Source organism: Simochromis diagramma, unplaced genomic scaffold (assembly GCF_900408965.1).
Source record: "Simochromis diagramma unplaced genomic scaffold, fSimDia1.1 OVJJ01000361.1, whole genome shotgun sequence".
NCBI classification, from domain to species: domain Eukaryota; kingdom Metazoa; phylum Chordata; class Actinopteri; order Cichliformes; family Cichlidae; genus Simochromis; species Simochromis diagramma.
Window position 1 is genome coordinate 9859965 of NW_024386860.1, and position 18347 is coordinate 9878311.

Here is an 18347-nt window from a genome sequence, read left to right on the forward strand (position 1 = left end):
GAATTCACATGGTAGGATTTGTAAAGAATTTATTCGTAAATTAGGGTGGAAAATAAGTATTTGGTCACCTCAAACAAGGAAAATCTCTGGCTCTCACAGACCTGTAACGTCTTCTGTAAGAAGCTTTTCTGTCCCCCACTCGTTACCTGTATGAATGGCACCTGTTTGAACTCATCTGTATAAAAGACACCTGTCCGCAGCCTCAAACAGTCAGACTCCAAACTCCGCCATGGCCAAGACCAAAGAGCTTTCGAAGGAAAAGTATTGTAGACCTGCACCAGACTGGGAAGAGTGAATCTACAATAGGCAAGCAGCTTGGTGTGAAAAAAATCAACTGTGGGAGCAATCATCAGAAAATGGAAGACATACAAGACCACTGATAATCTCCCTCGATCTGGGGCTCCACGCAAGATCTCATCCCGTGGGGTCAAAATGATCATGAGAACGGTGAGCAAAGATCCCAGAACCACACGGGGGGACCTGGTGAATGACCTGCAGAGAGCTGGGACCAAAGTAACAAAGGTCACCATCAGTAACACACTACAACGGCAGGGAATCAAATCCCGCAGTGCCAGACGTGTTCCGCTGCTGAAGCCAGTGCATGTCCAGGCCCGTCTGAAGTTTGCCAGAGAGCACATGGATGATACAGCAGAGGATTGGGAGACTGTCATGTGGTCAGATGAAACCAAAGTAGAACTTTTTGGTATAAACTCAACTCGTCGTGTTTGGAGGACGAAGAATACTGAGTTGCATCCCAAGAACACCATACCTACTGTGAAGCATGGGGGTGGAAACATCATGCTATGGGGCTGTTTTTCTGCCAAGGGGACAGGACGACTGATCCATGTTAAGGACAGAATGAATGGGGCCATGTATCGTGAGATTTTGAGCCAAAACCTCCTTCCATCAGTGAGAACTTTGAAGATGAAACGAGGCTGGGTCTTCCAACATGACAATGATCCAAAACACACCGCCCGGGCAACAAAGGAGTGGCTCCGTAAGAAGCATTTGAAAGTCCTGGAGTGGCCTAGCCAGTCTCCAGACCTCAACCCCATAGAAAATCTGTGGCGGGAGTTGAAAGTCCGTGTTGCTCGGCGACAGCCCCAAAACATCACTGCTCTCGAGAAGATCTGCATGAAGGAATGGGCCAAAATACCAGCTACTGTGTGTGCAAACCTGGTAAAGACCTATAGTAAACGTTTGACCTCTGTTATTGCCAACAAAGGTTATGTTACAAAGTATTGAGTTGTATTTTTGTTATTGACCAAATACTTATTTTCCACCCTGATTTACGAATAAATTCTTTACAAATCCTACCATGTGGATTCATGGATTTTTTTTCACATTCTGTCTCTCACAGTTGAAGTGTACCTCTGGTGCAAATTACTGACCTCTGTCATCATTTTAGGTGGGGGAACTTGCACAATCGGTGGCTGACTAAATACTTTTTTGCCCCACTGTATAGAGGGCAAAAGCAACCCTCCAACAGTCATAAAGGCAACAAAGTTAGAATTGAAGCCTAACCACATAATGCTGTCTCTCTATGTATTCTTTAAAATACTGCAGGGTCTTTACCTTGTTCTATAAAACCTCTTGACGTGCCAGTTATGAAAGTGATTTTGCACCATGCAAATAAACCTGAACTGAATTGCTGCAGATGATTAAAACTGGCAGGGGCACACCTGCAGAAATGGAAATTAGAAATATTTTATGTAGACAAAACCCAGACTTTAAAAAAAAAAAAAAAAAAAAATAGACATAGTATCTGTAAAATCACTGACCTGTTTCTGGTGGGCTATTCTTTATAGATCAGTCACTGCAGCAATACGATGCAAAACTGAGCACAATGTGTGTAAAACTGTTCAGGCAGAGGCACCAAAGCAAGGCTCAACATCATTTCCCTCGTTAGCCACTGCAACTAGTATAAACACGTAGCATACACAGAGAAGTTTGGGTTGTTTCAAGCACTGCAGAACAGTTAAAGTGTGCTTTTCCAAGCCAGCATCTAATGACCATCACAGGAACTAAAGCTTAAGAGTCTGCAGTTCCCACAGCTCTTCCCACAGCTACTCACTCTCTTTGCTTTCACCACAGCAGTTTCACCAATAACGCTGCCTGCCAGGCACCAGATGAACGGGGTTTGATGACTAGCTGGTTTATCAGCTTTAGCTAGAGATGAAGTGGAAACGAAAACCTTAGCTAGAGGGAGAATGAATATCAGACTATTTGTTAGGCCTCCTCCACATCTCGCAGCGTTGCTCGTGGCTTACCAAGCCTGCTTTCCGAACATAATTACAAGCCCAAAGAGAAAACAACGTATAATTAGTCATTTGCTTTACAACAATTCGATGCAAACGTTACATTCGCTATTAGATAAACATCTCTCAACTCAGAGCTTCAGTGGCGCTCATTGTTTAGAATACGCAACACTGTTGAAACACTAGATTAAAGCTTGTGTTCAAGGAGCTGCTCTTTCTTTATGCATTCAGAGCCCTACTTTCCAAAGTCATGTTTGTTTGCACAGGAGCCTCCAGTCAAACAGTTTTCCTTCCTTTCAGTTACTGGGGATCACCGAGCCAGCCCAATCAATAGACCTTGCCAGAGAAGCTGATGGAATCTGAACAAGTGGAGAGCAGAGGGGTTTCAAAACTTAGTGGAGTAACAGAAACTTTTCCAATAAAGTACCTCATGCCCCCAAATCCCTGACTATCATCCACTTTTACACTTCTTGCTGACAGCAGCTCTCTCCTCAGAAACAAGCCAGTGATGAAATTGCAGGGATGCTACAGAAAATGATGGGTTGGTGAAAGTCAATCTAAACCATTACAGAGCTTTTACAGTATTATTAGAAAGAGTAAGGTAAAAGGTAGAGGAACAGCAGAAAGCAGAAGTGAAAGAAGGACCTACAGAAGTAATTTTTCTCCGACATATTGATTATTTGAGTGAGCTGCCTGGGGATAGTGTTCAACCTGGAACCGCTTGGACTTGTTTCTTGCGTGGATCGTGATTTTGAAACAAATTTTCAATGTCCTGCTGTAGAAATCTTGAAATGAGGCCACAAACTTTGGGATGTATAGCATTTTAAAAGCGAGACAGTTAATAATATCCAGATGAAATGCAGATATTATTTCAGCTGGATATGTAGTGCAGGTTTTGCAATCACTCAGAGTGAAGAGTGTGTTCGATTGAGATAACATGGACTTCACTGAGCAGCCAAAAATTCTGTCCTTTGCTTCAAAATAACTGGGAGTGGTGATGATGGTCGGGTAGTACAGATCATTTTCTGCTGGGTTGACCATCGTGATAGTTTGTGGCACTGGATTTGCTCCACGCTTATAGTGATCCAGAGACCATAAAATGTAGACAATGTGATCTAGCTAGTAGATGTCACACAGCTCCATAAAACACAAACTTCCACCATGAAAATCTTTCATAGAAAACTTTGAGCCGCACACGTTTTACTTTTAATTGCTACATTTTGCAAAAGTGGCACAAATTTACTCACAGAGCAAAGCATTAACAACGTGTCACAAGTGTGCGTCCGGGTAACAAGCTGAAAGAAATGTTCACAAATGCATTCACTAATGGCTCTTCATAATGTGTGAACATTATACAGACCCATTACTATATGCAGGCAGCTTTGAAATACGTTCCTTTCCCCATACGATTCTTCAAACACAGACACACGACTTTGAACTCTGATGTCATGAGGATATCGGCTTCACCGCTGCATCTTAAAACTGTGACTTCTCAGGAAAGAAAAAAAAATATTTGGGTACCAAATGTTGATAGTAGTGAATTAGTTTGCATATATCCTGATAAAAAAAACAAAAACAAAAAAAAACTGTATTTCCTCAGAAAAGATCAATGAAACCAATATTATTGATTACATTTGTGCTGATAGGACTCAATATGCACTCAAAAGTTTGCGCTGTGGCTTTACTGGATTAATATGGTACAAGTCCAGCACATGAAACTGATGAGAAATGAGATCATTTACTTCTGCATAATATTTTCTCCAAAACATCTGTCGGATTATCATTTTCTGAGTACAAACAGAAATGCCCAACTGCCCCTTAGGCAAATCATCGATCATAAAGGAAGCACTTAGTTAAACGGATAAAATTGCAATGCTCAGCCTCCATTAGCATGACAAGACAGACCTCCTAACTTTTAATTCAGTAACTCAACTTGCATGCCACATGTATAGATAAGCAGAAAAACCTCTTTTGAGGAATCCTTCTTTAATTTATCATCACTTTCAGTCACCAGTAATTCAAAATGCAATAAGTATTTTCGGTATGCTACGAACGCAGGATGAAGAACGTTATATATTCTGTTTCTTTGCCTTTGAGGTAGCGAGGCGACATCAGTCACCTTGCTAGAACTGTTTGACAGCCCTATTCTCTCACTTTAATGAAATCCCAACGCAGGAAAAAAAAAAAAAACCCAATTTCAATGCTCAGACAATAAACCCTCCACTTCCTTATCCTCTAGCACATTCACACACAGCAGAGCATCTCACTGCTTACACCCACATCCAGTAAATCCCCCAAATATCATCTTCAATTAAAAACAATGGGAGCCTAAGCCTTTGAGCGGATCATGACTATATTAACACGTCAATACTTCTCTTTGGAATTTTTGAGCAGCACAGAGTGACGTCCGGCCTGCTGACATCCAGCGATAGACGGATAAATATTCATTGAATATGTTACTTGAGATTTAGCTTGAAATCAGAGCAACTGTTGCTGACTGTATCTGTAACAGGTCTTCACTTAAGGAGCGATAATAATAATTTATGAGGTTGTAATATACACTACAGTACAAAGCTGCACTTTGCATGCTAATGACCATAGCAAAATGACATAAAGAGAAATAATCACATGTAAAACTATCTAGCATCTTTCCAGAGCCGTGAATCATTGCCTGCATCTTAAAATTGTTCTTAGGATTTTATCATATCCAAATCCTTTCAAATCCACTATTGGATGTCAATACATTTAGCTTTTATTATGTGCCAGTTTTTAACATGAGCAGCCTGATTCAGCTTGCCATGGCCAACACTGAGAATTTTCTTCAGATTATAGATGAATTGAGTCCCAGTATAGTGATTATTAACCCTTCCAAAAATGGCTTGATCCATATCCAGTTAGACGAACACTCACAGGCGCGGGCATCCGATTGTCTGGCCGATACATCTGATGCTGATTCAGTTTTTTTTTTTTTTTTTTTTTTTTATTGCCTGTGCTATCTATAAGTGAGAAGTAACATTTGTCTCTTATGTTTTTATTATAGTTCCCAATACAAAATAAGGAAAAGAGAAAAGGTCTTTTATAGGGATTCAAAACAGAACTGGTTGTGTCAAAATCTGTATTTTTTTTGTGCGATTCAAACTGGTAAGGTTTGTTCGTATTGACTTGCATTTTTCCACCAATCATAGAAAAAGCTGAGCACCTTGAGCTCTGTGGGATTAAGACTGCTGCCTCAAAATTTCATGATAATATATACAAGATTATATAACGTGACCTGGACAAGTAGCAGATAATGGATGAATATTAATTGATTTTTTTAATCATTAAAAAAAATGCACTGATTATTATTATTTTTAAAAAGAACAGACACACACACACACACACAAACTATGGAAAATAATCCAAATCCTGGATACTTGAGAAATGTTTCAGTTTCATCTTTATTTACAGTCTGTGTCTCGTGTGTTATTTAACCAAAACAGCATGCTGTGACATGACTGCAAATTGCATCAATGGTTTAATGTAAAAGCATTAAAGCCCTTTGTAAAGCCACAGACGAAGGGATTACTGACTACTTTCATCCAGGGTATATTTTCTTATAACGCAAGCCTGGAGGGGGAATAAAAGATTTAGACCGCGAGACATTATAGTGTCTGTACAGAAAAGGTCAAGAACTCACTCAGACATTTTGAAACGCTCTAAAGCTGCAGGCTAAAGGCCATGTTATTGGTATGACGGAAACACTTGTGTGCCAAGATATCGATCCACTCCAAATGCATTAACGAGCCAGGTCTTACTATTCTTTAATGTTATGCAACATGATGTCCAGGGCTATAAGAGCAGAGAGCAGAGAGTTCAGAGCCAGAGGCTACAAGCAGTTCAGGCGAAAAACTACACAAATATTAACAGTTAAAAAGGAGGGAGGAAAAAACATCAACTGAAGGTGACCCTGTAATATAATATACTGTAAACACAGATGTGAAACCATAGGATTAGTCTTTCTCCCTTAGTGCGAAATCCGCACCTCAAGAAACACTAATCGTATCGCCTCCTGGCCTCTCAGATAACAACTATTACACAGCTGCAGAAGTCACAGAGGAAGATGGTGTTGAGAGATGGGGTGACAAAGGTTGTGGGATACAAGTGCTGCCTGATTCTCGAGTGCAGCAGTGCGTTCTGCGCCCTCTCTTGATATGGCTCTGTTTGAAGATGGAGGGTGAGTAAACAAGTGTACACGGATGGTGTCATTTCAGAGGTATGAGAGGCAAAGGCTGAACACCTGAGGGGAGGAACAAGGTGAAGACAGACGTGGAGTCCATAAAAGGTCAGGCTTGAAAAATCTGAGCAGTCATTACTGATGATTTAAAGGGACACGCTATCATAAAAAGAGGTTAAGCAAAGATGGGAAATGGCGAATATGAGTAGGTCTGTAGTGTCAAAATTAAACCAGTATGAAACAAGCACAACTATAATTTTAACCATAAAATAAATAAATAAAAATATCAGCTGGTACTAGTGCCTACAGGAAAACAAAAAAGGATGGGGATAGCTTCTTCTCAAGTCCAGATGATTAAAGGATTCAAGTCAAAAGTTAACACCCCCCCCAGACAAATGCAACCAGCAGAGAGAAAGCAACTCTTCTACTAGGGGTTTCTTTCCTTCCAGCATAGAGGGAAGTCTGTTGATAACCACTATGCAATCATATGCAACTTCTCTTTCAGGTGTTTCAACCCTCAACTGATGAGGGGGCGACGTTTGAAAAGCAACCAGAACAAAAGCCTTCTGGAGTCTTTGAGCAGTCTCAAAGAAGGTCAGTGTTTTTTTTTAGTTAGTTTTAATGCTAAAGCTTAAGAAGCCACTCAAAATAGACCTAATAACAAGCTCAGAGGCATCCTGCTGTGGAACTCATACCAAACTTCTGTCTACTTATTACCTGGAGGGGAGGCTCTTTATGCAGCTCAACATAGAGTAAACAGTTGAGTCAGGTGCAGGTACAGAACCTATGGTGCCATAATCTTTCAGAAAGGATGGATTGATGTTAAATATGAAAAGCCTCTGTGTGTATAAGGCAGCTCTGTTCCCATTAAAAGAACCCAGGGACTATATTCAGCCATGCCAAAGTAAGGACCTTGGATTAAAGCTTGTCGAACAAGGCAAGTTCTCGCACAAAAAGGAAACGGCCTCAGTGCAGTTAATGTGATTTAGGTTTTTACACATTTTTCTTTTTGCATGAATCTCAGCTAAAAATCAGCCTAGTCTTTATGCTTAGCTAGAACAGAGAGAGTTTCTTCCACATTTGGAAGTTGTCCGTCCCCCGAGTTTTTCCAACCACCACAGTCTGGGAACGTGGTGTTAAAGCAGTTGTGTGTCTCAAAGAAGCTTTCTGCGCTTGAGTTCCAATCCATTTTACCCCCTAAAATGTGTCGTGGGAGCAGGAGAAAATGAGTTAGAGTCCGTGCAGCTGCTTGCTTTTCAGAGAATGGCCATTACAGATGATCCACTGAGATGGAGGAGAGAAAGTCAAACGAACCAAAACGGCCGTCTTGGATGTTTTGTGCAAAATTACTCCTCCGCCTCTTGATTCTTTTTATTTTTATTGCTTTTTGGTCCTTTTGCTTGTTTTTCCACTGTCTCGTCCTTGCTTTAGCCATCTTTTCTGTTATTCTCTTTATTTGTTTTTTTCCTATGTGCCTCTTTTCAATCCATTTTTACCTCAGCTCTGTCTCCCATTTTGGTTTGACTGATGGGCTTGGGAAGTGATACAGTATTAGAAAAACAGAATAAATTTTGATTTGTTTTGCTAATATTTGTCCAACTGTCGTTTGTGTGAGTGACTTCACTCTGGACTTTTTTATGGCCATTTAAGCCTTGAGAGTACTGTGCTCAGTGAGACACTTTTCAGCACCAACTAGCTTCTTTTGTCATTAGATACTGTTGATTCTGATATGCGGCAAGTGCATGCAGCCCTGCACATTGTGCTGGTATTCAAATGCTTTTTTTGTCTCTCTGGTGTCTGTGTCTCTGCAAAATGCTGATAAGTCCCAGAAAGGCTCATATTACACCCCTTTTTCCTCTCTCCTTCTTTTGTAATCATACCCTGGGGCTTTTATTTATTACTTTAGTGTGTATCTATGTGTTTGTATGTGGGAATGCCTCCCTGCATGTGTGTGTCCTAAAAGAAGGAAACACAGGGAGAAAAAGGAAGGGAAAGAAAGAACAATTCTGACTGGAAATGTAAGAAGAAAATCCATTGACAGAAAGGCGGGGGGAGCCTTTGTTATTAATCAACTCAGCAGCGGTTCGGGGCAGGTGTCTGCGTCTTCACTCACGTTATTTACTCACAGGCTGGGTGAGGCGCTGAAACCTGCAGGTAGCCGACGCTAAAGCAGCACAGTTTATCAGAGATTGTAAATAAGAGCGTGATAAATATGTAGTCTGTCATGTCTCTCGTCTCATGCAGAGACTGTATGTGACAGAAATGATACATGAGGATTGGAATTATCCGACTACGAGCAGGAATGGTGGAAGATATAAACAATAAAAATGTCCTTACGTCTAGTCTTAAAATCAGTCTAAAACTGACAGCAGGATGGCAAAAACAAATACGATGACAAAGCAAGCCATTAATACACACACACACACACACACACAGATACTCTCAGTGCTCAGCAGAATTCAAAAATATTCCTGTGATCCCGCAGCAGTCACGTTGATCAATTGCTGAATCCAAACCTACTGAATACACTGCTCCAAACTGATAAACTGATTTCTTTTCTCCTTTTTTCTTTTTTATAAAACCACAAAACATCGATCAGAAGTAAAAATCCAGGCACGATCCAGAGCTGGTCAATATGTGGTCTTAGCCTGAAGGACTAGCGCAGGTTTTTGTGAAAAGTTTTAAACCTCTATTGCCTCTTTTGCAACAACATATAAATTTTACAGTTTTCTCTAACTATTCACTTTCACCGCTGGACCCCATCCTCCTAAAAAAAATGTATTACAGGAAACAGATCTTGACCAATGTTTTTCTTTGTAAGCAACACTTCGATGTTGCACAATGACAAAACAGCTTATTGCTAACCCAAGTTACGCCACCGCCTGTGGCCCTTCAGTCATCCCTGTATGCCTAAATTCTGTTTGTTTGGATTCTGCTACCTTACCTCTTCTTACATTTTTTCAAGAGCCACACAAACCAACCAGTATTCATATGCTAATGGCACAACTAATGTTCTTGTGTTCAGCCCTAAAACTTTTCTAAGGAGGTCAATCATTATCCCCTCGCTGGAAAAATCGAATCTTCTTCTAAGAACCTTGGTATTATTTTGGACAAGCATTTGAAATTTGAATCACCGATCTCGAAGCTCATCCAAGCTTATTTTTTCATCTACGGAACACTGCAAAAATCAATCCTCTACCATCGACTCTACCGACTGGGAGTGGGCACTCGCTCCTTTTCCGGCTGAGAATCGTGACCTCGGCCTCAGAGTTCTCAATTCTCATTCTGACTGCTACAGACTGTTGCAAACCACTCCAGTGCGAGCGGGACGCCACCACCTGATGAAGCAAACAGATCGACATCAGCTGCAAAAAACAATAGATGAGAACCTAAGGGCATCAACACAGACGCCCTCCACCAAATGGATATGCCTAGAAATTCTTAGTGCTAGTCAACGGTGCTCGTTTCAGCAGCTGAGACTGAAGAAATCACTTTGATGAGCGACAAAACATTTCTCCTGCTAAAAACATCCAGATGAATCAAATCAATGGTCTGGAATTGGGCTGGGTATACTCACTGATTTCTAAAATCGATTCAACCAAATCGATATGCTGCTGAGGTGAAGCAGAGCAGTGTTTTGCAATATGGTATCATTTTAAAAAGTTCAAATTTCTTCGGTGTTGAAGAGCAGAAATTAGGCTTTGTTGGAGGTAATTTATGAAAGAAAAAAAAAAACTATTTTTATCGTGGTGGAAACAAAATGCCAAAGGTAAGAGGGAATTATTGACAATATTTATCAAATGTGAAGCGTATTTTGGTCAGAGAGTGACAAAACCTGCAGCATCAGAATCTGTGAGTGTCTTCTTTCAGCCACGAAGGCGTGTCCGGGTACGGGTGAGAAAGCCGACATCTCACTGATTCTGATGCGTTGGGTCCACACTTTGTGTTTACATCTTTGTGTGGAATCTGTTTACCTGCTCATTTGCTCTTTTAGCTGTTTGGTGGTTGTTGAAATGAAAGCTTTAACCTGAGAGTCTGGGGTTTATGACAAAACACATTTATATTTCTTTGGGTTCCTTTGTGAGTGCGCATGTGCCAACCAGCATGCTGCCTGCTGTAACCCAGGATTAATAAAGTATTTCTGATTCTGATTTAAAATACAGGATTTAATGAATTGATATCCCTTTATTCAAGCTGAAATCGATTTAATCCCTATTCCTATTCTGGAACTTCTTTACCTGGATGATGAAGCCTGCATCAAGACATATGGATAGAACTTATGACAAAGTCCTAGTTTTCACAGTGAAAATCTATTGAAAGAAAAATAAATGGAAATAATTTAGGTTGATTACTTTCTGGCTTTGATCTTTTTATCTTTACTTCACTTTGCATTAAATTGCCATTCTTCAGTAATTACAGCTATCTTTGGAGGAATTTTCTATAAGATTCTAGCTGGACTTTATATAAGTTTATGTGAATTCCTGTATGCGCACAGCAACAAATATACAAAAGACAGCAGCAGTTTTGTGAGTATGACCAATTTACAACAGTTAATCAGTATATAATCACCACTGCAGTCCATTTAATTGCCAACTTGACCCCATTGCATTGCAAATAGAGCAGACTGTATTTTTTCTGTGTTTTCCCTAGTGCAGCATTAGTTTAGACTTGCAGGCAACACAAAGAGAACTTAAAAAATGACCTCATTCACTGCTGTTAATCTATGTTACTAAATTTCTTGCAATTTAGTTTACTACACATGTATAGTAATTATCCTATAGTCTGCACTGCAGCGTCCTGGAACTAGCATAAGAAAGGCTTAATCTTATTTCCACCCAAAACTTTTTTCAGACAGTAAAAAGACTCATAACAGCAACATCTGAAGCCAGTTTTAACCTCCAGCTGAAGCTGCTCCTTTTCTTCTCCCCTCCCTTCTTTTAAGTCAGAGAATCAAGATTCCCCATCAGGTCTTTTTTGTTAGAGAGGGAAAATGAAGTTAACATTGATCTTACTGACAAAGGTCTGAAACAAGCCCATCCCGGCCTCCCTGTCACGGTGCGAAGTCATCCTTCGCCCATTTTTCCCCAAAGTGTCCATGAGGAGGAAAATGTAACAGCACAATTATTGATGCTCATGACTAATCGTTGATGCTTTTTTTTTTTTCTCTTCTATAAGCAAAGGATCACCTACTCTCTGGGACAAAAGAAAGACAAGAAAGAAAAAGAAAAGAGGAAGGGAAAGGCTGAGTAGGGGATAAAGACGTGTATATCAAGGGAAACTGGAGGAGAGCGCAGAGGACAGACACTAATAGAAATAGGACAAAAGAGGAAATAAGAGAAGTAGTAGACAGTCAGGGAGAGGAACAGAAAACCACTGGGATCCGAGTCACTTTGAATATGAATACTTCATGAATCCAAACTTAAAAGTGTTTATCACAGTTAGAAAAGCTCCAAATGTCTATTCCTTTTCTAGCAAGAAGCTGTCTGCTTTTATTTGTCTAAACTTTTCTTTTATGCATAACTTCTTTATAGAGAGATTAGAAAAGGCTACAATAGGCAAAAAGCTGATGTTTGTGAACAAAAGCCACCTGGAAATCATCCAAATCCCAGAAATAGTTTTGTTTACTGAATATTTAGCTGCTCATAATCTATGCACAACCCAAGTCCTGCTGAAAGCTGATGTGTGGCATGATTATGTGACTAATATGGAGCTTAAAATGGTCTCTGAAACAACTAACCAGCAGTAATACAAATAGTTGAGGCATTAAGGCCACAGGAGTGAAAAAAGAGAAAAGAAATTGCCAAATTAAGGAAAGTACACTGAAATATGGATATAAGAAGAAAAAAGTATTCTAAGAAAACATTAATTTCAAATCATTTTTGGTTCAATTAATGTGCAATAACTCAGCTAAGGAGTTGCAGAGTGCTTAACACATGCACACGCGCAGTACAGCCAAGGCTGTACACACTCTCACCCACATGCGAGCTCTCCACAGATCACACTGTCAATTGAGTGGCCAATTCAGTTTTACGATTGTGGTGCTAATTTCCCTAACGCGTGAGCAGGTGTTTGAGTAAGCAGGCGGAAACCAAGTCCAATTGAATTACCTACACCTGCATGGATAGAGAAGTTTCAAATGTTGGAAAACGAAACAATGAAATAGAGCCGCCGAGCTGCCCTGTAAGCAGGTGCAGAATCAATAAACCACATGTTAAAATGAACTGCTTGCACTGATGGATAAAGCTAGTGTTGTAAATTCTCCGGTAAAATAAAAAAAGATGGCCCGCTAAGACAACAGTGTTTGATTCAGCAGCGATTTAATGTGACGGCGATAAAGGAGTCAGAAAGAGATGTACTGCCAAACAGCATGTAAGAGACAGGAAGCTTTGCGCCAACGGGGAGGGCGTCTCACCTGCCTGCTTCCTGGGCACTTCCTGTGTAATTTAGGGGAAGGAGGAGCGAAACTGTTGGAAAGGCGAGTTTAAAACGTGCCTTTGGGGACCTTGGTCTGTTAAAGAGTAGGAGAAGTCAATGAAAGGCGTATTCGATAGAATAAAAGCATGGTTAATTTGCTGCGGTGTGTATAAAAGTGCAGCTGCAAGGGAAAATATTGGAAGAAGACAGAACTTACCTCACACAACCTTTAGATTTCTAAAAATAATCAATGTTGAAACATTTTTTTAAATGGATGCCTGAAGTTGCAGAGAAAGTATAATAGTGATAATTGTATAGGATATTGGATTGTATGTCGTGCCAATACATGTAGTGTAAGCATATAAAGATTTATGTAGCATATGGGCTGTATTTACACCTGCTAAACAGAGGGGGTAACAATGTCGGCAATGCATGACCTATAAAAGCATATACACCTCCACTCTGATCTTGAGGCGGATTAGAAACAGACCATCCAGAGACCAGAAACTGCACCCCTCCACGGTCCCAGAGGAGCCATAAAACAAATGTGCGCATCAGCAACACAATTCAGATTTACTGCTTAGGATGGTCACAGCTGTGCCCTATAACAGCTTGACTTGATACCTAATAAGTGTGGAATGTATATGTGCAAGCACGTGTATTTTTGAGTGTAAGTGAAGCCTTTAAGGCTGGTAAAGGCTACAGGGAGAGGATTTCTTAAAGCATAAAAAGACCTCTATCACAGTAGGGTCACCTAAGCCACTTTACATGGCCTGGAGAGCGAACATAAACTGACAAGCGGCGAAAAATCCTGAGTGGCTTTCCTGGTTGTTAAAAGGGAGGGGGGGGGGGGGGGGGGGGGATCCTTTCTCCTTGAACAGCAAAAACTAAACTGAGGAGGAAGAAACAATAAGTGGTGCCTGGATTTTTCTGTTTATTCACTTTATATTCAAACTTCTGTTTTTAATGGAAATTATTTTTACAGGATGCCCCACGGTAGTTGCAAAAATGCCGTTTTTACACAGATTCATATTCCCGTTTGCAAGGACTGGTTTTCAAAATAATGTCTAATTTTTGCAGTATATTTGATACTTTGAGAAGTGGTTTTCCGATTAGTTTAAAACGGAGCAGATTACAGAGATGGGGACAGCTTTTGGTCTCAAGTGAGGTCAATTTAGTCAGAGGGTAAACACGATGCTTTATGTGGACATCTATCCTCCAACTTTTATTTCTATTTGACAGAATCCCAGCCTTAATCTCATTTTCATGTCTGCATGTCCTTCCCAGAGAACAGCTAATTTATGAAGACCACAATAAATCTATGTCACTGTTATAGCTTAAATTGCATTGAAAATAAATGCATTGGTTTTTAAACTCATTATAAGATTAATGGTTCTCAAATGAAGTTAAAAAAAAAAAAAATGGACATGAATAGAAGAAAGGGACCATCTGTTCCTGGATGTAATTTTGAAAATACTTTGCTTTTTCTTCTTCTTTGTTTGTTTTTTTTTAACCAAAGAAAAAAAATCCACTCCATCATTACAAATCTACCCCTGATTCTTCCTCTTGGACTTCAGTTCCTGGTGTCTTACTTGCCTCTTAGGACTTGTGCTCTTCCTTGATTCCTGGAAACACAGCTTGTGTCCCTTTTAGCCCAGTCCATATCAGTGAGTTGATGGGAGGAAACAGCAAAGAACATAACGCCTGTCTGAGCAATAAGCCCACACATGCCTGCTGCTGCCCTTTACTCATCTAACAGGACATGGACGCTCTGACTGACACAGATCATCCTCGTCAAATATGCAGTAAGTATGCCCAGTGTGCCAGTATGCGAGGATTTATGTCAATCATAAAAATCAAAGGCAAGGAAAGTGATTATTTTTCTCCATAGTTCCTCAACTTTGGGCTAAGAAGGAAGCTCGGGATGCAAAAACAATAAAAAAGAGAAAATATATTACCATGGAGACCAAAGTAAAAAGGCTCAAGATCCCATTGATTCTGCTCCTCCATCCATCTTTCAGTAAAATGCATTAGCTCATCTATCATTCCACTCAGGGCCCACAGTGACAGTACGCTATGAATAAATATTCGGTAATGTAATGTAAATGTAAATGTGATGGCTGTAGGTTTAGTATCAGCCCAGCAAGAAAAATCAGATTGTCCTCTGATTATCAGAGTCAGTCCAACTTAATTCAAAGTCAAGAGGAACAAGAGGGTTATACACTCCCGACAAGGACCGGCCATCTTTGAAGAAACTGTGTGATGAAATCGGGGGACTAATCAGGAGAGGAAGAGGTGAGAGGTTAAATTGTGATACTTTAGAACAAGAAGGATTTGTGTTCCAAGAATGACATTTTCTAAAAATGCACATCTGTGTCTTTAATACACGGACACATCCACAAGAGGACAAATTTGTCTTTAAAAAGCATCTTAAACCCCCATTTTTACTCATGACTCTTATTATTTGAACATTTAATGCAAAGTCATTATCCACTTGCATTTCCGCTATTCTTAAGAAAGGACTCATTAAAACTTACGTCACAAATGTGTACATTTAGCAGCCTTGGTTTTACCATTAGAGAGAATACGTAACTGTCATTGTCCATGTTACATAAAATAATCCAATAGGACAACATGACTCACAATAATGAACAAATTTAAAGACGTGGTTTAAGCTGCAGCTTGTGTCACATGGCAGGATTCATGTGACTCGATCAACCAGCAGTCAGCATTGTGGGATAGCCCTCTTGTGTTCTTTAATTACAATTTCACTCCATAAACCCAAAATAAATGGGATCAGAATGGCAATTTAGTGTAATGGTATTCTTTTTTCTTTCTTTTTAAAAAAAAAATCAGGTCATTAACCCTTTAAGACCTACCATAGAACCAAGTCCGCCAGAGCTTATATTATATTTTTACATGCTGTGGAGCCATTTTTGGGAGCATTTCAAGTTGCTATACATCAATACAACCATTACAGCCCAGATTTTAATAATATGTATTCATTAAGTGCATAGTAATTACATAAATTGCAAAAAAGTGCGATAAACTACAAAAAAAATTGAAAATCGTTTTTGCTTTTTTAACATATATTTGTAGTTAGAGAAATTTAAGAGGCTTATCCCTCAAAACTGTAAATACAGAAAAGTTGCACAAAATAGTTTCCCACCACAGGAAATTTATTTTGAGTGTCTTCATAGTTTTATTTTTGAAATACACCAATTTTTATACACTGCAGGAAAAACGAAAATAAATATTATACTGCAAATTTGCAAAAAAGCAGCATATGCATCAAAATAAACTATTTCCAGCAGTGCAATATGAGTCCTAAGCATCCCAGAAACGACACAGAAAGTCATAAAGTCAAAGATAACTTTTAAAAAGACGAGTATAGGCCCTGAGGCCCTGATAGTAAAAAAGACTACATTTCCGCGAAAATGACGTCACTTCCGGTTTCGGGCAGGTAATGGCGGAAATGCAAAAGTTCGCGCTGACGTCTATTCCAACGTAGGAAGTGTTATGAACAGCTGATCGGATCGGGAAAGCGTGTTTCTGGAATATTATGTTTTTGTTCCTGCAAGCGCTTTTTATGCAGTTTTTGCAAAGCTTTATGTGGAAGGAAACCGTGACCTAGGACAAGCTGATGGCATAAGATGTAAGTACAACTCCTCCGGTTTCATATTCAAAAAAAATTTTTGCGCTAGCTTACGTGGTTGCAGTGCTACTGGGATTTAAAAATAGTTACGCAAAACAGAGCGTGCCCGCTCCGATCGGCTCTAAAGGGTTAACATGTTATGATATCAGATTGAAGAACAGGGCAGATGTTACAGTTAGGCTCACATAAACTTTCATGTGTGTGTGCGCACAATTGCAAAAATTCTCCGAAACATTTATATGTAAATTATTTTTGCAGGAAGGTTGTGACATGGTCAAAATGTCCACAGGGAAAATCAGGGGAAATGAGTCACTTGTGCTGTGTTTGTAACCACACCAAGCTCTGGGGAAACCTGTGACACTTTCCCCTCTAACTGCTGAATACCGATCACACACAAGAGGAGAGAGAGGAGTTGAAGAATACACTGTACGCAGGATGAGACGAGGGACTCTGTGAGCAGAAAGGCACAGCGTTCAGGTAGGGGAGGGCTTCTTTTTAAGCTGCCCCACTAATACATATGCAGTCTCTCGCAGAGAGCAGACACAGACTGATTTAAATACCCCGCAGACAAAATACAAAACAAGCAGTAGTGACGGGACAAAGTAAGGAACCTCTGGCTCGCTGATGCTCATGTAGATGACTGAACAAAGTGAAGCTAGAGTATGTTGACTTCAACGTCAGTGTGCTGCAGGATGGGGCGGGATTGAAAAAAGAAAAACACACAAAAATAAATCAAAACTCTGACTTTTCTTACACACCAGCGTGCAGCTGCTGCATGCTTTTCTGACTTCCACCATCATCCTGTGTGTATGAGAGCACAAGATACTGCACATATCTCCTTTATCCAGGACTCTGGAGGCTGTGCTGCTGACACTTCTTAGCTGGTGTTTCTTTAAGGACTGCATATTGCACACAAACAAATGTACTAGAGATAAGAGGCTTGTAGTGACGGAGCTCCTTGCTCCCTGCTCCCTGCTAACTTCAGAAATAGTGAGGAAAAAGTTTTCACAGTTATAAAAAAACTCAAGAACCATTAATGAAAAATATTTCAGTCATAGTATTTCAGTCATAGCAAAGGGAATATATTGGGCCACATTACTTAAAATCATATAGACCCCAAGTGTATGACAATGGAGGAAAATATGTAAACTGGAAAATCTTTTCCAATTAAAAAAAAGAAAGAAGAAAATTAGTTAATGGTTTAATGGTTTTCATTTCAAATGTATTCACACTGGTAACTTTATGATGTAATAATATGGATTATATATAATCATAAGAAATAATCTTTTAAGCATCTTATGGCATTAAGGTGTGAATTAGGTATGCGTCAAAACAAGAGTTTATAATGCAAGATCATCATGTACTGGAATGAGTACATGATGAGTTCATCCAGAGCAGCTCACAGCATGAGTAGGAGTTTAAGAATCTATCTATATCTCTATCTCTCTCTATACATATATGAAAATCAGTAAAGTCAAATCAGTTACAAAGTAAAGCATTTTAATCAAACCTGATAAGCATTTAATTTAAACCTGAAAAAGTTGCAGCTCCACGACACCAGACATGCCCCACTAGTCTTAGCCACCGAAGCACTGAAACTGCAATTTATGACCTGTAGAAACATCGCAATTACAGCTCAAGAGGGATAGGCAGAGATGACACTAAGTCATTCAATCGCTGCATTGATTCTTCCACAGCAAACCACTGCACACATGTCTTGGCCTTCCCCATCTTTCTTCATGACAAACACACCGAGGAGCCACATCGCTTTGCTTCTTCAATCACCTTTTCAGAGAGTTATGTTCGC

General features: G+C 39.8%; 1 protein-coding gene across 2 annotated transcripts in view; it reads right to left on the reverse strand.

Annotated features, from left to right (window-relative positions):
* The window catches only part of LOC120732655 (mannosyl-oligosaccharide 1,2-alpha-mannosidase IA), a 192202-nt gene that overhangs the window by 120145 nt on the left and 53710 nt on the right, over positions 1–18347 (reverse strand). The window lies entirely within an intron of this gene.